The following is a 22766-nucleotide window of genomic DNA, read 5'->3' as shown; positions in this document are numbered from 1 at the left end:
TTTTCTTGTGTTCTGTTTTTTATTTCTGCTTTAAAGCAAGGGAGTGACCATGATCTTGTCTATATTACAATGTGACCTTTGGAAAATTCTTTTAACTTTGCATCTCAGTCTCCACAGATGCCAAGCGGGAATAATCACACACTGAGCAAAATGTGAGAATTATATACATTGGTGTCTAGAATTGTGCACGTTATATCAGGTACTTAATAAAGTTTGAGTTTCTCTTCTTCCATTGTGTTTGTGTCCTTTTATTGCTTTTATGTTTGTGTGTGAACCTCTCAGTTCTGTCTCTTTTTTCCTGCCGTTCCATCTTTTACTTATTCTTTCTGACCTCCAGCACAGGCACAGGCAAAGCCTCTGGTTTGTGCTGCCACTGCACACTTGTGAGAGCGGACTGGGAGACAGGCAGCTCTGATTCTGTTTGGTTGCACTGTATGAAACAGCTATTCGGTAGATCACAACTGATTAAATTAGGGTGAGCCAGTTTTACGTGATTCAGCTTCATAGCACACGTAAACGGGACCATCACTGTTCCGAATTGTTTCTTCATCTACTAGAAATTAGACGGTTTTTGAGACCCATTGCTGTCCTAAATTTTGCAATTCTATTCACACCCATTTTCATCAAAGAAACACCTTTTCTCACTAGTATAAGTGAGTATCCTTCTCTCTGTCTCACTGCCTGGTGACCAATAGCTTGCTGGATTCTCTTTACCGAGTCACGACATTAATATACAAAGAGCCTTCGCAAGCACTGCCTTCTATATTCGAAGCGTTCAATCCTTGCTATCTTTTTACCAGGCAAACTTCACGGCTTCATTGCCCAAAACGTCCTTTCCATCACTTCCTTGAGGATGACCCTAATAAAAGGTACAGTGAAATTAGAAAACCAAGTCTAACAAATACAATCAGTTGATAAAATTCTAGTTTGCATGTTCAATTTGAGGCACCCAATTTATAATTCCTTGAGGAAGAAATGTAACGTCTGTAAAATACATTTTGCACAATGATTTTTAAGCTAATTTTTGTTTGAAATAGAAATCCATTCTCCACTGCTTTTTAAGCAAAGCCAAGTCATTTTATCTGTCTTCAGGTGAGAATGACATTATGACTCCTTACCTGAATAGGGTCCTACAACATTATGTGTGTGCATCATATTAGATTTCAGCATATGTCATTTTATCTAGCTCTCTGCCTTTCCCTTGACAAAAATAAATAGATAAAAACTTTAAAGTTACAAACTCTACGAGCTCATATCCTAAATAGCAGATTGCCACTCCTTCCCTCTTCTCCTCTTCTTTGTTGCATCTGCTAACTCCACTGTTTGAAGCACTGGCTTTCACCAGACTGGTCAGTTACACAGGTCATCTTAATTTCCGGAGGGTTTTCATTCCCACTGTTAATCTTTCCCCAGATCCTCATGAGGAGATAATGCAGATATTGATACAAAAAACATGCAACTTATTTATTTGTATCAAATCCCCTTTCTTCTCAGCAGAAAGTGAATTTCAGCCTCAGTCTCTAGTCTCCAAATAGTGATGAATCAAAAGGCTATAGCAGGAAGAACTTGAAAATATCAAGATGAAGAGAAGCCCTCAGGGTCTGGCTGTCCTCCACTCGCTCCTTCTACTGAGTCTTTCTTCGGGGTGTTGCCATTAAGCTCATTGGTAAATGCGAGGAAGCAGCATGGTGGGAGCTTCTGAAGATCAATGATGCAGTAAATATGATGGTTTTAAGGCATCCTCTTCTCAACCCAATCAATAACAACTTTGATGCGATCTCCTGATGCAGAGTTCTTACATTGCTGCCAGGCTTCTTCTGATTACATGTCATGTTCCTCTTCAAGAGTTTCTAGTGCAGAAAACTGTACTGCTCATCTCCCAGTAAAAGGAATTGGTTTATATTGTCTCAAATTGTCTGGCAAAACTTCATTGGTTTCATCCTGACCATAAGTTGAGGTACTGATGCCTAAGACCCTGGAAGATTATCTTCCTTTCATAAGAAGGAAGAAATATCTTTATTTTTCTAATACCCCATAGTTATGTGGTGGTAGCAGAATTCACATTTTATTAGTAGAAAATATAAACGACTTTGAATTTCAAACTCAGAGACAGAAAAGGAGATAGGCGGGGGGAAAATACCAGATTTTGCTACAGCCTGTGGGATGCTAAAACATTGAATAAAAAATAAATTCAGCCAGCCTTCTTGATGTTTAGTTGGTAGGGTGTTAATGCCCTAATGGGACAAGAAGTAAAGAAGGCAGAGTCACGACCCACTATGGCTACAAATCAGCCAAGCTCAGGCGTACAAAGACCAGCTAAAGCTGCTGACGCCTAAGTAATGGCCCAGACACAGCCTTTGTGCACTGAGTGTAAGGGCTCATTAAGTGCTGTGCCATATATGTTTTTATATTTTGGGGGTCATGTCTGTTGGGTTCTGCCCCCAAGGTCACAGATGCGAGCCCTGTACCAAGGCTACAGAAGTGGAGCCCAAAACCAAGATTACCTCCAAAGTGGACTGAACTCCTTTGTAACTGTTGCCAAAAGCCCCTTAAGCATCACTAACAAACTTCCTGACTCCAAATTAGGCAAAGATGTCCATTCCAGTAGTCACTGTATAGTGCCCTAACCAATCACCTGACACCAATGTTCTGGCAGGAATTTTCTTTGTCATGAGGCTATAAAAATCGGCTAATATCTCATGAAAACTGTTGACTCGTCCTGGCCTGCCAGGCATTGTCAGCCTGCTACGCTCACTACACCCACTTTATCTCTGCTCTTCGTTCTTAATAAACTCACTTCTTTCTACAATACTCTGTATCTGGAAATTCTTTTCCAACCTGCTCTCAGATTGCCTCAACAACATCCATGTTCCCCAGCTAAGACTCTTCATTCCTAAGACTCTGTTCCTCCAATAAATAATATGCTCTATTTTGCCTTCCTTCGATCACATGGTTTGAAATAAAATGCCACAAGTCTACGTGCAAGAAATGACACGAAAGCTGAACAGGAACAAAGAAAATTTATTTTATTTGGCAATGATCTGATGTGTTCATGACAACCACTCTGGAGACTATGGAGAAAACTGGCAATCTTTAATTCTGGGATAATTTTACTGCCTTCAGTTTCCTAAATAATTCAATGGCCTTCTTTGGCTTGACCATTAACATATATAACCTGTGGAAATTGGGGGCAGCAGCAGAGTTGGATGGGTAAATTGATTATATTCTCTGAAGAAAAGCCTCAGACTCTGGGAGAAAAGAGAAAGTAGCTGAGACAAGTGTGAAATTTCATAATCAATATGGATGCTAATACATCACAAAATATGCCTTATCATTTCTATGTACGTTCCTAACAGATTTCCAAGTTATCTGCAACCATTGCTGTTTCACATGAAAAGTTTATATTAAGGCTAAGGGGCTACTAGACATGAGATAATTATTTGGGAATATTTATGAAAATAAGATTACTTTTTCAGGGTTTTAGCCTGTGATTTTTCCTTCAAGGTTTGACAACTAACTAATAATAATACCAATAAACACCAACAATAACATGTTTGTCATTTCACCATAATAGCTAAGTAGAAGCAATTTTAGCTAAACATCATCATCCCTTGCAAACAAGATTTGGATTCACAAGAAATGAAAAAAGGGCTCACGTTTTCCCTAATAATGGAAAAGAGATTATTCTTGAGGCCCAAAGACAGCATAAGTTGTTTTGAATTGGGCTTCATCTCATTATTGATATATTTTCATTTGCTGAACTGCAGCAGAGTTATGATCTGCCCTGGTTTCCTGTTGAGAGTTTTATCTTTCCATTTTTATAGTACATGCTTTTTCAAAAGAGTAAACTTCCAGAGCAATTTATTTAAGAAGATACAGCTACTGAATATCAAGATCACTAAGAAACTGCCATGAATACACTACGGCCTTTCTTGAGAATAAGGCTTTGTCCTTGGCTCTCCCCACCTCTGATAGCATTTTGAAAAAAAAAAAAGGCTTCAGGAGGCTATGTAGAGTTGGGCAGGTTGTTCACTGAACAAGGGCATCTAGCCAAGGGGTAAGTGGACTGAAATTTGGCCCACACTCTCCTTGTTCAGCCATGTGCCCTGGCACTGGGCTGCCTCCACCTGGAGGAAGGAGGGCCTTTTACTAATTTTCACAGAGGCATTTACGTGCTAGTAGAGGTCCTTATTTAGCTTGGCAGCTGACACTGAATATGAAAACTCAAAATGTTAAGATTAATTTTTGCTTCATAAAGGCCAGAAGGAAGAGACTGTCTCCACAAGCAAGATTCAGGAATTGGAGATAGGGAAGCAAGAATTCCTCAAAGTCAGAAAGACATAGTTTTCTGCCTCTGGATAAGTCAAAATTAACTCCTTCTAGCTCAGTTTCATTATCAGTCAATTAGGTGTAATAATGTGTATGTAGCAAGGTAAGGGCTTCCCAGGTGGCTCAGCGGTAAAGAGTCTGCCCGCCAATGCAGGACTCTCAAGTTCGCTCCCTGGGTTGGGAAGATCCCCTGAAGAAGGAAATGGCAACTCACTCCAGTATTCTTGCCTGGAAACCCCCATGGACAGAGGAGCATGGAAGGCTACAGTCCATGGGGTTGCAAAGAGCTGGACACAACGGAGTCACTAACCAACAACAATAACGAGGTAAAGTGTACCATATAATCTGAACTGGTCCTGCACATGGTGTCTCTGGATATACAAACCATTTTCATGCCAAGTTCAGTCCTGTCTGACTCTTTGCAACCCTACAGACTGAAGCCCACTAGGTATGTGTCAGGGAAGATGCTTAATAAATAGTTTTATTTCCTCATATCTGTGCCCTGAGGACAAGAAATATTTAACTTTAGTCTATCTCCCTATATAATGTTTATTATAAACATATTTATAATACAAATTCTGAGTATTCGATGACCACAGCCCAATGACAACATGGCTTTTTTGTTCTCGTGTCCATTTGCTTGCTCTGTCCAACATAAAATTGCTCTTTTTGTTTCTCTTTAACTGGATATGCTTAAGAGCATAGAGGAGTGCTGGAGTTGACCATCCATGTTCCTGTTGAAATTAGGTATATCACAAATTTTTTGGCTTCCTTGGGGGCTCAGATGGTAAAGAATCTGCCTGTCATATAGGAGACATGGGTTTGATCCCTGGGTTGGGAAGATTCCCTGAAGGAGGACATGGCAACCCACTCCAGTGTTCTTGCCTGGAGAACTCCATGAACAGAGGAGCCCAGTGGGCTACAGTCCTTGGGGTCGCAAAGAGTCAGACATGACTGAGCAACTAACACTTTACCTGTGGAAGGTGAATCTCCAAATTGGGGCTTGGCAGGAGGCCAGCAGCACCTGGTAGTCTCAGTAGCCCCAGTTCTGCCAGTCTTGCTGAGTTTCACTTCCCCCTTGTGTCTCCCCCACCTTGGTTAGTATGAGCTGCACCAACATCTTGGCTGCCAGGTGTGTGCTACTGTCCATATGAAATGCTGGCCTATGCACGAAGCCAAATATCTTTCCTTGTTATTCCTTGGCAAAGCTGGACCACAGTGGAATTAAAAAAAAAAGGCTTCATGAAATATGAAAGGAAAACAGAAATACAACAAAGAAAGAATAAGAAGGGCAAACTCAGTCATGAGGTCATGATTATATCACACACATAGAATTGTAATATTTCAAAGCTAGTATTTCACTGTCACTATCCGCTGCTCATCCCTGTTAGAAGTGATGGGAAGATGGTCTCCTTGAAAAACACTGTATATATTTAGTACTTCCTGGTAGTCTTGCCTCAAGTTGATGCCTAATCAGTTGAGGGTTTTTTTTTCCATCAGGATGTGATTATGAATATCAAAATCAGCCATGCCAAGATCTTCTCTAACTGTCTGGGAGAGAATGGAACGCCTGCTGTGTAACAGGGAAAAAGCTGCCAAAATCTTGGAAGGCTTGGCAGCTTGGTAGAGGAAACAATGAACATTTGTTTACTGCAACTTTCCTGAAATGTACATATGTTCTCTCAACTCGGGACTGGAATGATTAGGCTTCTCCTCCCTCAACCCCTCAGCCATTTGTGACCTGCTTATATTGTAGTTCCATGAATAGTCGAGCAATTACATCATCAGAATGCTTCCTGAATTCTTTCAAAAGATGACTCTTGCTTTCGGTATATCATCAATTTTTCTGATCCAACAAGAGTCATTCTGCCAACGGAGTAACCATCTACTATAGCACCACCCTCCTTTCAGAGACAATAACAGATGAGACATGTGTAACTTCATCAAGACTACTTTCCATAGGGCATCCTAAACACCCCAAAAGCCCAACACCCCAACACCCCAAAAGGATGACCACAGATCTTAGATCCCAATTCAAACTTGATAAACGTGAGTAATGTTTTTAACTCTTTTGTTGACTTCTGATAATTACTACCCAATAATTAATCAATCCATAATTTAATACCAATCTATTGAGTACTCATTGTGCCATAAAATCTACTTTTTTTCCCTAACATCTCCTTTTATTTCATCATCCTCCCTCAAGAATATCAAGTATTTTTTGTTTTGCACCATAGTTTTCAATATATTGCAGTAAGCAAATTTTTGCCTTACAAAACCACTATTCATGTGATATGTATAATATTCAGTTAAGACTAATTTGGTTCTATAAGGCAGGCATGTAAGTTAAACATGAAGGTGTTAGGCCTCACTTATATTTGCCTAAGTTTCCAGTCATTTAAAGGGTGAGAACATATCAGCATTAAAATTACAGTCAAGAGAAACTGTTGAAGAATTGCTAAATGGCAAAAACCACAAACAGGATCCATTTTCAATTCAGTTCATCCACGGGAACTCCAGTCTGGCATCTACAAATAACTTAACTGCATTGGGCAAGGAAGCCAATATTTAGAGCCAATAGCTGTGTGCACACAAAGTTCTGGACAATTTATTATTCTGTACAGTAAACGGCTGGCCCATAATTCACAGGCTGAGAGTTAATGAGAATATCTGTCCCTAATACCCATAAGAAAGATAAGGGCTGGTATAATGCGGTTTATCCAGGACTTCTGAGCCTTTCAAGGGCAAGAATGAAAGCCTCTGACAGCAAAATGCAACAAGAAATATTGTACTGACCTACAGGCTTCCTGTTCTCCCATCAAAACAATCCTGTGTACATGCATTAAGGAGCCATTCATTCTGAATAACTGTTCCCAAATAACTAGATCCTTTTTAATCGCTGGTGTAATTAACTTAATGATATAATTGTGTGGCTCCCAAAGAAAGGGGTAGAGAAGTGATAGTAATTTATTTCTTCCTCATAACTCAGCTGACAAAACTAGAATATATATATATTATATATTTTAAAAACTATATGTAAGGACATATATTCCATATATATTCTAGTCTAATATATATTTTATTCAAGACTATATCTATCTATCATTTATCTATCTATATGGGGATAGCAGTGAGAAACAAATTAAACAGGGAGAAAGTCCCGCAGATGACTAATTGTTTATCAGTCTAAGGGCTTTTATTACAAACCTTTAGAAAGTAAATATATGCCTGGGGTTTCATCAGAGTGGTAATAAATATTAATAATGACCAACTGGTGAGAGGTTTTAAATGGCCCTTCTAAAGCAACATGTCAGCAATGCTGTGTTCGACGAAACACAGAATGAATGTCTGCATTAATGGCTTCTCTGTTCGGGGTTTTAAAGTCAGGGATGTGTTCAACGGTCTTTCCTAATGTCCCTTTAACTCTCTCTGCTATTTCCTCGAAGGTAGTTGAAATGTCTTGTAAAGAAGATGTGTTACCAGTCTATCCTGAAATGAACCTACCAAATCCTCTGCCTTAAATAAAAGCAGATTGTGTGTGTGTGTGTGTGTGTGTGTGTGTGTGTTGCCTTAGGTACCTAGGTACCAGTAAAGGGTTCTCACTGTGGGCCCTTTGGCCTGGAGCAGTGCTCCCCCAAACGGTTCGTGGGCCAGCGTGAACGTCAGGAATTGTTCAAGCTGAAAATTCCCAGGCCCCTCCCATGGCCGACCTACAGCATTTCTGGAGCAGAGCCCAGGAATCTGTATTTACAAGCTCTGCGGGTGATGCATTTGCTCACTCGAGTTTCTGAAGTATCGATCTAGAATTTTCCTGCACTGTGAATAAAGGGGGTATAAACAAGCAGAGATCAGCAACTAAATAATGTGCTTGCTGGCATTTTAGATTTTGTATAAATGGCCCATTGGATCAATGGCATTGCTTGTACACTGACTGAAGAGTTTGGATATTGCTTTTTATGAAAGGCATGTTTATGGGATCCCAAAAAGTGGTATTGAGAATCTTTTTTCCCCACCTGCAGGGTGGCTTACATGGCAGGAAAGAATCTTTTCTCAGTTGAATCCTACTTCAGAGTACAAGAAATGGAGTTTGAGTATTCACGTTAAAATTCTAGCCCCTCAAACAAATGTGTCGGAGGAGAAATGAAGGAAAAGCTAGAGAAGGATGCAAAATGGACATAGCCGGAGTTCGTGATCATTTGCTCAGAAACGCTTATGTGTATGCACTTAAATGCTGTGCCTGCAGCTGGTCCGCCCCAAATCACTGTTGTCAATTACTTTGCTACATGGTCAACTAGCTGAGGGAGTAATGCTAAGCAGCTCCCTCTGGCATAGACAGGGTTCAGATCCTTTTCCCTTTAATCTGCTGTTAAAAGCAGTTAAGAGTTGTGCCTATAAGCTGAGCCAGTGTGACCTACCTTCCAAGCACAAGCAAGGTAAACAAAGAGAGGAGGAAGCTGCCACTGGTGATTGGAAAAATAATGAAAGCATTCTTCCTAGGCCCTTGGAAAGAAAGTGAGTCCCTGAGACTCTACTGGGTCTGCCTGAATGAGAAGTGAAAAAAGAAAACAAGGTATAAGAAGACCTCAAGGATGTTTTCCTTTCCACTCCCTAGCTCCATTCCTTTTCTTGTTTTAATTAATTGTTATTGGAATATAGTTGCTCTACAATGCTGTGTTAGTTTCTGCTGGACAGCAAAGTGGATCAGCTATACACATGCATATATCCACTCATTTGGATTTCCTTCCCATTTAGGTCTTCACAGAGCATTGAGGAGAGTTCCCAGAGCTATACAGTAGGTTCTCATTAGTTATCTACTTTGTAAATAGTATCAACAGTGTACATATGTCATTCCCAACCCCCCAGTTCATCCCAGTGCCCTCCCATCCCCCCCTTGGTGTCTACACATTGTTTATTCTCTATGTCTGTGTCTCTATTTTCCTTTTGCAAATAAGATTCTTCTTAGCTAGAATGAGAAAGCAAAGCTACTGTGGCTTCCAATGAGAGCAGAAGATTTGGAATTGACCTGATTTTAATATTAGCTCCTTCCAGGGAAACAAAGAGTACCAGGTCTTCAGCCAGGCCAGGGTGATGAGTATCTCATTCAATAAAGTTGTATTGATGCTTCATTTCTTTTTCACTTTTAATCCAGGGCATACCCAATTTTTTGAACACTTAATAATTAATTTCTAGGCTGATTGAGGTTTGGGCAATATGTGAATCTCACTGGCTTCATGCCTTGGCCTGCATTCTTCAATTCCCAGACTAATTTCTTCATCCTGATCTATTTCACATGGCTTCAGGCACAATTTATCACCAGATATCATCCAAACCTCCCAAGAGCAGAAATTTCGTCAAAATCCTATCTGCCACCACATGCATACACCCAGCGTTATTTCAGGGCTTCAATTCAGGAGTTTCTTAAACAAATGAAATCAGTGTACAAGATACATAACAGGTTACACAAACAGGCAACATGTTTTGTGTTTTTGCACCCACACCTCCATTTCCTCCCAAAGTTATAATTTCTCAGTATCACAACAGACTGAGACCTATCTGACCTTCATCTTCCTAAACCTTAGGGTGGGGTGCAAGTGTGCTAGTGTGCACTTATATGCACATGTGTTAGTGTGTACATATATGCATGTGTGTTAGTGTATACAAATGCACATGTATGTGTGTGTTCGTCATAGTGCATCACATATAGGAGGTATTTCGTAAATGTTGTTGAACAAATCGGAGAAGGCAATGGCACCCCACTCCAGTACTCTTGCCTGGAAAATCCCATGGACGGAGGAGCCTGGTAGGCTGCAGTCCATGGGGTCACTAAGAGTCGGACATGACTGAGCGACTTCACTTTCACTTTTCACTTTCATGCACTGGAGAAGGAAATGGCAACCCACTCCAGTGTTCTTGCCTGGACAATCCCAGGGACGGGGGAGCCTGGTGGGCTGCCGTCTCTGGGGTTGCACAGGGTCGGACACAACTGAAGCAACATAGCAGTTGAACAAATAATTGAAAATAATTATTAAATACTTGCCATATAACTAGCACTGTACTGTAGCTACAAAACAAAAAAGCCACAGAGAGGATTTTTATGTGCATTTGAGGATTCCAGGCATGATGGATTCACTGTAGTCTCATAATTAATGGTTATTTATTAACTATAATGTGGGAAAGAATGTATTCAAAGAGTTCAATGAATATGCTGCTAAAAAATAGCAGGTAATAGTTGCACTCTGCACAGAAATACACTAAAATAAAAAATACACTAAATAAATAAAATAAAAAATTACACTAAAGTCCCCTTCTCCAGGGTGTCTTCCCAATCCAGGGATAGAACCCGGGTTTCTGGCATTGCAGGCTGATTCTTTACCGTCTGAGGCACCAGGGAAGTTCCCAATAAAAATACACTAACGTTACAAACACTTGAGACACTCAGAGACTGGCTCAATTCAAAAGTAAGAGATCTCTTATACAACATTGTATCTAGAATGGACAATATGGCGTTGCACATTTAATTTGCTAAGAGAGTAGATCTCATGTTAAGTGTCCTTACCATAATAAACAAATATATATAAATAAATACATGCTATTCATAACAATACTTTTTTAAAAGCAAGCTATCTCTGAAGTGAATCTCTTAAGAACATTAATCCTTTCAGATCTAATAGAACAAAGCTAGTATGTAGTTTCTTGCATGAACCAGAAGAAATGTCAGATAATCTTGTCGAAGGGCAAACATCCTAGCCAGGGATGGCCTTATAGCTATATATTATATTTCAGTGACAAAGCCTGGGGTGGAGGGCGGTGGTATTTTCATCAGAAAATGAAAAGAGTGATGCTGATGCAAGGTTACCTCCAAAATATTTCTCCGTGACACCCCTTACAGAAAGCTGTAATATTCCTGCTGGCTTGCATGTGGAAAGATTTTCTCTTAAAGATGCTAGAGACTCTCTGAGTCCCATGAACAATTAGCTGCAATCATGTAATCAGTCACCTCCAAATGTTATCCCACCTAGGCTCATAAAACTTCGACTTAATGATTTTCTTAGGCAACTCCCTCCCAAGGGAATTTCTGCCTGAAGAAAGGAGGAGGGGGGAATAGACATATGCTAAAGAATCTTCCTAGTTAAGAGGTAGAAATAAGCAAAAGACAATTAGCACATGTCATCCGAATGTCGGAAATTGGCTGCATTCAAGGTTTCAAAATTCCCGCTTTTAAGATGACTAACACCATATTGTCACATTTACTTTTCAAAGGGATTGAAACAGAAATTTTGCATTATATGATTTTTTAAGCATTTGTTTTAGTTTGTAAACTGAGTTTCATAAATGTTTCTTGCTGGATAATTAGTTGTTGCCCTTTCATGTGGACACTGGGGGAAAGAAAGGGAGATTCCAATCTCCACCATTTTAACCTCTATTTTTCTTGCCTTTTTTCCCCCCTTACTACCTCAGGATGGCAAAGAAAAATGGAACAGGGACCAACTTACGGTTCGGATTCATCAGCAACAGGCTCTACTGCTAGTTTATGCTCAGAATGTATACATGGAAATTTGGAAGAATTTGCCTCATACAATCAAATAAAAATCAGGTGCTACCCTGATTTCATTAACTGTAATAGCATTTATTACAGTGTCATTCCCACATCTCAAATGAAGCTTTTATCTCAAAATAGAATATGTCTTCATCTCTTTCTGAGACCTATTTCATAGTAAAACAGCTGCCAACACTCATAAAAGAAAAAAAATGCTCTTTAAAACTCGGAGGCTATATTTAGTACACAAAGCTTTTGTTGAATATATTACCATATTCTTTGTCAAGCACTTGGTTCCAACATACAAGGTGAATATATGAGAGGTACCTTTTGCTAGATGGAGAGAGAGAGATTGCGGGGGAGGAGAGCCTCTGCTCACAGAATCCAAGGTAGTATTGCCAAACCCAAGAAAAGTCCTTGGGAAAAAAAAAAATCACAGGACGCTAGTGCCAGAGTGATCTTACAGTCATTTAATCCAAACTTTCCACTCTAGAGATGCAAAGGCTGAGGCTGAAACTGAAAGAGAGAAGGCATGGCTACTGACTGCTTGAAATAAGGCTAGTGCAACTCAGGGACTGAATTTTTAATTTTATTTACCATGAGTTCCAGCTTCAGTAGGCTCTTATGACTAGTGACCACCCCTACTGAGTGACTCTGTAGTGGCTATTCCTTTATCTTTCTCCACCATTACTATATAGAAAGCAGAGCGCTGAAGAATTGATGCTTTTGAACTGTGGTTTTGGAGAAGACTCTTGAGAGTCCCTTGGACTGCAAGGAGATCCAACCAGTCCATTCTGAAGGAGATCAGCCCTGGGATTTCTTTGGAAGGAATGATGTTGAAGCTACAACTCCAATCCTTTGGCCATCTGATGTGAAGAACTGACTCATTTGAAAAGATCCTGATGCTGTGAAAGATTGAAGGTGGGAGGAGAAGGGGACGACAGAGAATGAGATGGTTGGATGGCATCACCAACTCAATGGACATGAGTTTGAGCAAACTCTGGGAGTTGGTGATGGACAGGGAGGCCTGGCATGCTGCAGTCCATGGGGTCGCAATGAGTTGGACATAACTGAGCGACTGAACTGAACTGAACCCTTACATTAAAAAACTGGAAATAGAACTGCCTTATGATCCAGCAATCCCACTGCTGGGCATACACACTGAGGAAACCAGAATTGAAAGAGACATGTGTACCCCAATGTTCATTGCAGCACTGTTTATAATAGCCAGGACATGGAAGCAACCTAGATGTCCATCAGCAGATGAATGGATAAGAAAGCTGTGGTACATATACACAATGGAGTATTACTCAGCCATTAAAAAGAATACATTTGAATTAGTTCTAATGAGGTGGATGAAACTGGAGCCTATTATACAGAGTGAAGTAAGCCAGAAAGCAAAACACCAATACAGTATACTAACGCATATATATGGAATTTAGAAAGATGGTAACAATAACCCTGTATACAAGACAGCAAAAGAGACAATGATGCATAGAACAGTCTTTTGGACTCTGTGGGAGAGGGAGAGGGTGGGATGATTTGGGAGAATGGCATTGAAATATGTATAATATCATATATGAAACAAGTCGCCAGTCCAGGTTCGATGCACGATACTGGATGCTTGGGGCTGGTGCACTGGGATGACCCAGAGGGATGGTATGGGGAGGGAGGAGGGAGGAGGGTTCAGGATGGGGACACACATGTATACCTGTGGCAGATTCATTTTGATATATGGCAAAACCAATACAATATTGTAAAGTTAAATAAAATAAAATTAAAAAAAAAAAATAAAGACATGGCCAATTAGTTAAAATTTGAATGAAAAAGACAAAGTCATTTACAATGAATGAAATCCCCAAAGGTTTCTGGTCAACCACAAACATGGCAGGCATTTCAGGCAAAAGTGACCCATGAAACAAAGACCTACGAAAACCAAAACACTTGTGTGGACTTCAAGTCTTCCTCATGAGCTGAAAAAATGAGAAAGAGTGAAAGTGGCACAAGAAAAGAGGCAGGTAAGTTCATCTAGACCATTTTGCTAGATTGCACATTTATTTGCAAAGCAGAAACAGAGACACAGACATAGAGAACAAATGTATGGATATCAAAGGGAGGGGGAGACAGATTGGGAGATCAGGATTGGCACATACACTCCTACGTATAACTAATGAGAACTGACTGCACAGCACAGGGAACTCTGCTCAGTGCTCTGGGGTGACCTAAATGGGAAGGAAATTCAGGGAAGAGAGGATATATGTACATGCATGGCTGGTTCATTTTGCTGTACAGCAGAAACTAACATAACATTGCAAAGCAAGTATATTCCAATAAAACAAACTTTTCTTTGCCAAATTTAAAGATACATAAGGGCTGTCATCCATGGGGGGCAGAGTCGGACACGACTAAAGTGACTTAGCAGCAGCAGCAGCAAGTGAAATAAGTGGGTTAAAATATAGACGCTACTATATATAAAATAATGAACAAGGACCTACGGTATAGCACTGGATTAGAACTATATATAGAACTATATCTACTCCAAAAAAAAAGGAGAACAGGCAGGAATACACTTGTCATTATGACCTCTTAACTGGCAAGAATCCTGCCTGAACAAAAATGGTGTGAAGGAAAGCTTGCTCAGATGCAATCAGTGAAGAATAAAAGGGAAGCCACTGAGCAAGATGGCGGGGCTGGAAAGACGGAGAAGATCACCCTGCCCGTCTCCTCTCCTCATCGTGCGTGAAATCAATGCTGAGAGGGTGCGTAGGCAGCGGACACTAATCAAGTGTATTGGATTTTTATCGCTATGTTGGCAAGCTGGAGTATGACCTTGGGAAGCCGCACTTAACTGGCTATCTCTCTTGCTTCATCTATTTAAAGAAATGATAATGAGGCTTGGTTTCAAGTACTTTGGGAAGCCTAGGATGGAAGTGTAAGATATAATCATTACTTGCTCTTTTTTCCTTTTCCATCAGGCCATACTTCTCTCTCCAGTTAATAAGACCAATCACTTTCAAACTAACAGTCCTAGTTTCTTGTTATAGAAACCCTCTTTGAACACAGTCAGGCTTAACACTTTTTTTTAGCTTCTTTCAAAATATAACAATTGGAACTAAAATTAGTGTTGTTCGTGTACTCAATAGAAAAGGCTTTAAAATATTTAAGGAAGGAGCAAGACCATGTGAGGAAGTCCCTAGAATCTAAAGTGGGTGTGAGTAAATGTTGTTCTTACACTATGAACTATTTTTAATTAAAGTACAAAAGGTTGTGATTCTGTAGGCACAGCTGCAAGTCATTGTAATTTCTTTCATTTCTACTATTTTCTTGCACACCACATTTTCCTTTGAAAATTATTTTCTATCTTCAAGGTTATCCAAGAATAATTATCTTTGAAAAGCACTTCAATGCAATAAGACTTGTAACTAACTCTCTTGTCCAATTTTTCCCCATTTATTTAACTTTTATCTATTTAGGAAACTCAATAGTGCTAGCTATATGTCCAACATTATTCGAAGTGCTTTACAAATATTGTCTCATTTAATCAACAATGTTTGAAAGTAGGAACCACAGTAACCTCCAATTTATAGAGGAGAATGCAAAAGGAGGTTGAGAATCTTGTCCAAGCTGTGTAGCTTCTAAAGGTGGAGCCAGGGTTTGAACCCACCCAGTCTGGGTCTCTTAACCTTTGTGCTGTGCTGCGCTTAGTGGCTCAGTCATTTCTGACTCTTTGTGACCCCAGGGACTGTAGCCCACTAGGCCCCTCTGTCCATGGGGATTCTCTAGGCAAGAATACTGGAGTGGGTTGCCATGTCTTCCTTCAGGGGATCTTTCCAACCCAGGGACCGAACCCAGGTCTTCCACATTGTGGGTGGATCCTTTACTGTCTGAGTCGCCAGGGAAGCCCAAGAATACTGGAGTGGGTAGCCTATCTCTTCTCCAGGGGAACTTCCCAACTCAGGAATGGAACTGGGGTCTCCTGCATTGCAGGCAAATTCTTTACCAGCTGAGCTACCCAACCTTTAGGCAATGTTAATTCGTTTGAGGTATACACCTATGTCAAATTTTTGACTAACCTTGGTAAAATTAACTGTCTTGGAAAACTTCTTAGTAGGTCAAGCTTTTCTTTCCACTGCTCCTTACCTATGCCCTCTTTCCTCAGACTTCCAAAGAATCTAAATGGGCAATGTGCTACATCATTTCACATTTGCAAATCATTTCTCTCAAAAAAGACTAAACCACCCTTGTACAAGGGCCATATTAGGGGAGAAGATTGGTTCCAGTAACTTTTTTTTCTTTTTAAAATTTTATTGTATTTTTTTCTAAAAATTAAAGGACTGAAATATAGAGAAGGCAGTCTAATGAAAAAGAAAGAGGTAGAAGGGATAAGTAAAAGAGGAAAAAGAACAGTGAAAGGAATAAGGGAATGAAGGAAGAATGCAATACCTTTCAACTTTGCCAAGGCTTGTAAAATGCTCAGTTCTCACAAGATAAATTTAGTAAGTGCTAATTATTTAGAATCAGTGACTTGAGCAGTTAAAGAACAGGTTGGACTTCAGATAAAAATATCTCATTCTCCTAAAAAGAAGCAGTCTTGAATAAGGCCGTTGAGCCAATGAATAATTCTTTGTTAATTTTATTCGCAGGGCGACAAGAACAACCTGAAAGGAGAGAATAAGGTTCCAGTTGGAGTCCATATAGAGCCAGCCTGCAAGAGAGATGAACACAACTATAAAATCACCTTTTATTGTTGAGTATATGCAATGTAAAAGGTTTAAAATTTGTGTCCTAACAACTCTCAACATTTAGAACATTTTAAAATAACTCTCCCACTCTTGTTTGATGGTATATATCTAAATAGCTACATGTTTCAATTGCAAGGAACTTGACAATCTCACACACACACACCTCATTGTTTCCAGTTTTATTCAGATGTAACTGATACACATCTCTGTATAAGTTTAAGGTGTATAGCATAATGGTTTAACTTGCGTATATTGTGAAATGATTACCACAAGTTTACATAGCATCCATAATCTCATATAGATGCAATAAAAAAGGAAAAAAAAAAGACGAAACAATTATTTTTCCTTGTGATGATAACTCTTAAGAGTTTCCTATCTTAACAGCTTTTGTACATATTACACAGCAGGGTTAATTACAGTCATTGTGTTGTACATTGCATCCCTAATACTTATTTATCTTCTAACTGGAAATTTGTACCTTTAAACCACTCCAGTGTTCACCTTTCCTGTGGCTCAGATGGTAGGGAATCCCTCTGCAATGTGGGAGACCTGGGTTCAATCCCTGGGTCGGGGAGATCCCCTGGAGAAGGGCATGGCTACCCACTCCAGTATTCTTGCCTGGAGAATCCCATGGACAGAGGAGCCTGGCGGGCTACAGTCCATGGGGTCTCAAAGAGTCCGACACGACTGAGCAACAATTTCTTTTACTCCATTTCCCCAATTCCCCTTCACACATACTCCACCTTTAGTAAACAGAAATCTGACCTTTTTCTGTGAGTTGTTGTGGTTGTTTTTTTTGCAGTTTTTTTGTTTGTTTTTTTTTTTGTTTCTTTTTATTTTTTGTTAGGTTTAGATTCCACATATAAGTGATAGTGATTCTATAATATAAATATAAAAATGATAATATGTCACGGACACACACAGTTTGTCAGGGAATGGAAGATTTGGTTACTATATGAAAATGAATCAGTATAATTCACTATGTTCACTAAAGGAAGAAGAAAAATTATCTCAATAGTTAAAGAAAAAAATGAACAGTATTTAAAACCATTTATCATTTAAAAGTTCCCAAAGTTACAAAGGTGGTTTGACAGTAGAAATCTATAATACAATTCAGCACATTAATAAGTAAAAGAAGAAGAAAAAAATTATATATCTTCTCAATGCATGAAGAAAAATTCATGATAAAATTAATGCAATTAGTAAGCTGGAGATAAAAGGGAACTTCTTGAGTCCAATAAAAGATAGTTTCAAAAACCAAAATCCAAAACATTCTTAACATTAAAATGTTAGAAGCAATAACTTTAAAACAAATATCAATAAAACTATGTCCACTATCTGCTTCTATACAACTTACATTATGGGTTCTTGCTGTGTAGTAACACATGAAAACTAAAGTTTACAATATAAGAACTAGAATGGAAAAAATATGTCATTATTCACAGATAATATAATTACCTACACAGAAAATCTAATTACTAAATTAATCAAAGTTTAGCAATCAGGCTAGAAATAAGATTAACCCACAATCAATATACCATCGATAACAATTTTAAAATGTACATTTTTTTTAAAGATAGTATTTAAAATAGCAACAGAAATATAAAGTATCTAAAAATCTAACAAAAGACATCGAAGACCATTATGGACATACCTACTACATGTTTGCTAAGTGCTTCAGTCGTGTCTGATTCTTTGTGACCCTATGGACCGTAGCCCACCAGGCTCCTCTGTCCATGGGATTCTCCAGGCAAGAACACTGAAGTGGGTTGCCATGCCCTCCTCAAGGGGATCCTCCCAACCCAGGGATTGAACCTGCATCCTTACGTCCTCTTCCTTGGCAGGTGGGTTCTTTACCACTAGCGTCACCTGGGAAACTCCCTAAAAATCTAGCAAAAGATGTAGAAGACCATTATGGACATAATTTTACAATGTTATGGAAAGAAAGTAAAGAAGTCATAACTAAATAAAGAGATTTAGCATGTTTGGAGGAAGGAAGACTTACTATCATAAAAGGTACATTCCTCTCCAAATTTATCTAAAGATCCAAATCCCATTGGGGTTGTTTTTTGTTTGCTTTTAAGAAACTTACCCAGGTGATTCAACATGTATATTTAAAAGCAAAATGGTAAAGGCTGCTGAAAAAGACAAATAGGTTGTGAAGACTTGCCTACAAGATCAATTTAAGGCTCCAGCAATTAAAACACTGTAGGGTAATTATAGGGATAGATTCGGGGTGGGGAGAGCCAATAAAACTGAATTGAGAGAACAGATTTATGACAGACATGGCAATACGAATCTCTAGGAAAACAAATGCCTCTTCAAGAATATGCCCTGGGACAATTCTCAAATATCGCCACCAAATGTTTTAACTTTATAGGCAGCATTTTGCAGCTTTTAGAAGAAAATATACTCCTAGAAGTTGGAAACAGTTTTCAAAAGACACAAACAAAAATTTTAAAAAATGATAGGTGAATTTAATTCCATTAAATTAAACTTTCATCAAGGGATATTGTAAAAATGATGAAAGATAAGGTGCAAACTGAGAGAATATATTTATAACATATGTAACTGACAAGATATCTAGAATAGGCATAGAAATCTTAAATATCAACATGAAAAGACACGATTCAGTAGAAAAATGATCAAAAGACACGAATAAGTACCTCATACAGTGGGAAACACAAATGGTCTTAAAACATTTTAAAATGTTCAACTCAATTATCAATCAGAAAAATGCAAACTAAAATCGCAAGATCCCATTTTGCACTTACGAGACTGGTAAAATAAGGTTCTTACACTACCAAGTTTTGGAAAGTATGTGGAGCAACAGAAAATGTTCCTACACCGCCAGCAGGAGTGTTAATTGGTGTCAACACATCGAAAAAACCATTTGGCATCATTTTCTACACCTAGACTTGTGTACGTCCTGAGAATGTGCAAGTCCGGTACACAATGGGACAGGCCCAGGCATGTTAGTAGCAAACACTAGCAAATGCTGCAAATAACTCCAATATCCATCAGTAGAAAACAAGAAACACAACAGTAAAAGTAGACCATGGATCAATCGTAGAAATATTCACTCAGTGATGAAAGCATCTCTGAAATGAATACATTGACTGTGATACCATTACAGAAACTCAAAAGAAAAGCAATATAGTATTTAGAGAAACCTGGGTATAAAAATTTTAAAAACAATAAATGATTTTTTTTTTAAGTCAGAGTAGTTACATCTGAAGGATATTCCAGAGTATGTAGGAACAAGACCACATACGTAGCTTCATCAGTATTAGTAATAATCCTGTTCTTAAATCTGGTGATCAATTCATGAGTTTTTGCTTTTTAAATTATTTGCTTAAAATTTTTCTATTCCCTAGAATTCCCTGGCAGTCCAATGATTAGGTCTCAGTGCTTTCACTGCTGACGCCTGGGTTCAATCCCTGGTTGGGGAACTAAGGTCCCGCAGGACATCTGGTGCAGTCAAAAATTAAAAGAAAAAACATTTCTATTTGCAAATTATGCAAATAAAGTGAAAGTGAAAACCGCTTAGTCAAGTCCCATACTTTGTGATCTTATGGGCTGTAGCCCACCAGACTCCTCTGTCCATGGAATTCTCCAGCCAAGAATACTGGAATGGGTAGCCGTTCTCCAGGAGATCTTCCTGACCCAGGGATTGAACACCCGTCTCCTGTATTTGAGGCAGATAGATTCTTTACCATCTGAGTCATCAGGAAAGCCCATGAAAATAAGTGTAACCTAAATAATTCTTTGGAAGGAATAATGCTGAAGCTGAAACTCCAGTACTTTGGCCACCTCATGCGAAGACCTGACTCATTGGAAAAGACTCTGATGCTGGGAGGGATTGGGGGCAGGAGGAGAAGGGGGCGACAGAGGATGAGATGGCTGGATGGCATCACTCACTTGATGGATGTGAGTCTGAGTGAACTCCGGGAGTTTGTGATGGACAGGGAGGCCTGGCGTGCTGCGATTCATGGGGTCGCAAAGAGTCAGACACGACTGAGCAACTGAACTGAACTGAAATAATTCTATATAGTTCTCTATATATCTTAGATTATGTGTGTATATGTATATATTATATGCATTATACATGTTCAGTTCAGTTGCTCAGTCGTGTCCGACTCTTTGCTACCCCATGGATTGCAGCACGCCAGTCTTCCCTGTCCATTACCAACTCCCGGAATTTGCTCAAACTCATGTCCATCGAGTCGGTGATGCCATCCAGCCATCTCATCCTCTGTCATCCCCTTTTCCTCCTGCCTCCAATCTTTCCCAGCATCAGAGTCTTTTCCAGTGAAACAGTTCTTCACATCAGTTGGCCAAAGTATTGGAGTTTCAGCTTCAGCATCAGTCCTTCCAATGAATATTCAGGACTAATTTCCTTTTACATGAGTATATCCATTGCACAATTTTTTAAAGAGTGGAGTTGCAGTATACTATATGTATATATTTATACATATATATATATGTTATATATACCATATTTACCTCTGTCCTAGAAATCAGCTTTTGTTCTTTTAAAGATAATATTCAAGAGAAATCACTTTATTAGCTATGATTAGTTAGTTATATATTTACTCCTTTTGAACATATTGGAAATGGAGGTTTCACTTAAGAATGTATCCACTTGTATCAATTTCCACGTGTGTACACGTGTATTCATTTTCTAGGGCTGCCATAACAAATTACCGCAATTTTTTGCCTAAAATAAAAGCTCTGGAGGCCAGAGCCTGAAATCAAGATGGCACCAGGTCTGTGCTCCTTCTAGAGACTCTGGGGAGGTTTTGTCCCCTCCCTCTTCAGTTTCCAGGGGCTTCCTTTCCTCTTCCAGATTTCCTGGGTTACATCACTCCAATCTCCGCCTCTTTCTCACCCAGCGCTCTCTTCTGTGTCATTTCCCTCTGCCTTCCTGGTATAATGACAAAATTGGATTTATGGCCCACTCAGATAAGCTGGGATGATTTCATCTCAACATCTTTAACTTAATTACATCTTTTGTTGTTGTTCAGTCAATCAGTCATGTCCCACTCTTTGCAGCTTCATGGACTGCAGCATGCCAGACTTCCCTGTCCTTCACCATCTCCTGGTGTTTGCTCAGATTCATGTCCATTGAGTCCATGATGCTATCTAATCATCTCATCCTCTGCTGCCCTCTTTCTGCAAAGAACATTATTTCCAAATAAAGTCATAGTGGTACGTTCCAATGGATATCTTGTGAGAAGGGGCATCATTCAACCCATGACAGTAGGTATATCCACATAAACTGTATTTTAAACATTATTTACAAATCTGAGAAAATATTCATATATGTGATGAGGGGAAAATAGTTGTATTATTTCCTTAATACAAACACACAAAGATAGATGTCTGAAAGAGATATGGGCTAGATCATGATTCTCTCTGGATGGAAGAAAACAGGAAATTTTAATTTTGCATTTTTCTACATTGTTTGAAAAGGTGTTTCAATGAACCTATAATTTTTTATAAACAAAAAATGATGCTCTTTTCACTTTGGAACTAAAATGCTATTGACATGTTTCTTTTTTATAGTTTAAAAGCTTCACCAATATTTCAACTTAGGCTGGCAGAATCATAAAGGAAGCTGATGATATTTCGCAGTATGCTATGTCATGCCTAGTGTCTTGCCTGTTGGGCAAAGTGTCCAGTCTTTCTTGAATTTCTTCATGGTTAATTGCTTTTTCTCAACAGAAGGCACATGGGTCAGACTCAGATCTGAGATCAAGGCCAGAGGACAATTCTTCTTTTAAAAAGAGCTTCTTTCTGTCTTTCTTTTTTTTTTTTGGTCAAAGACATACAAAGCATTTTGAAAGCATTATCTCATTAACAATAACACTCCTGTTGATATAATGAAAGAATTTCAGGGAGGAGGTATGTGGCAGGTACCTTTATCTTTACTTCACTGTCAAAGACAGGCGTGTTGAAGACGGGATGTGGCTTTCTAGTGATGAAGGGGAGGTCAAGGACTGGACCCAAGGTCAAGGTACCAATTCCTGTACAGGCTGCTGCTGTAGGATATTGCGTCTCTTATAATCCCTGTTTTTTTCCTGGGGTTGTACAGGACTAGACAGCATGTACAGAAGCAATTTCTAAAGATGGTAGTTTTAGTTATGCCATGTAAC

General features: G+C 39.1%; 1 protein-coding gene and 1 long non-coding RNA gene across 2 annotated transcripts in view; one reads left to right on the top strand and one right to left on the bottom strand.

Annotated features, from left to right (window-relative positions):
* HS6ST3 (heparan sulfate 6-O-sulfotransferase 3) overlaps positions 1-22766 on the bottom strand; it is a 728019-nt gene that overhangs the window by 57538 nt on the left and 647715 nt on the right. The gene's annotated exons all lie outside the window — the stretch shown is intronic.
* On the top strand, positions 6295-11910 carry LOC129624689 (uncharacterized). The gene is made up of 3 exons (XR_008701102.1): positions 6295-6378; positions 9082-9121; positions 11788-11910. It is a non-coding gene; the product is annotated as an uncharacterized LOC129624689 (long non-coding RNA).

The sequence above is a fragment of the Bubalus kerabau genome, chromosome 12, assembly GCF_029407905.1.
Source record: "Bubalus kerabau isolate K-KA32 ecotype Philippines breed swamp buffalo chromosome 12, PCC_UOA_SB_1v2, whole genome shotgun sequence".
NCBI classification, from domain to species: domain Eukaryota; kingdom Metazoa; phylum Chordata; class Mammalia; order Artiodactyla; family Bovidae; genus Bubalus; species Bubalus kerabau.
Note: the sequence above shows the minus strand (reverse complement) of the source record. Positions and strands in the feature narration are given on the sequence as shown.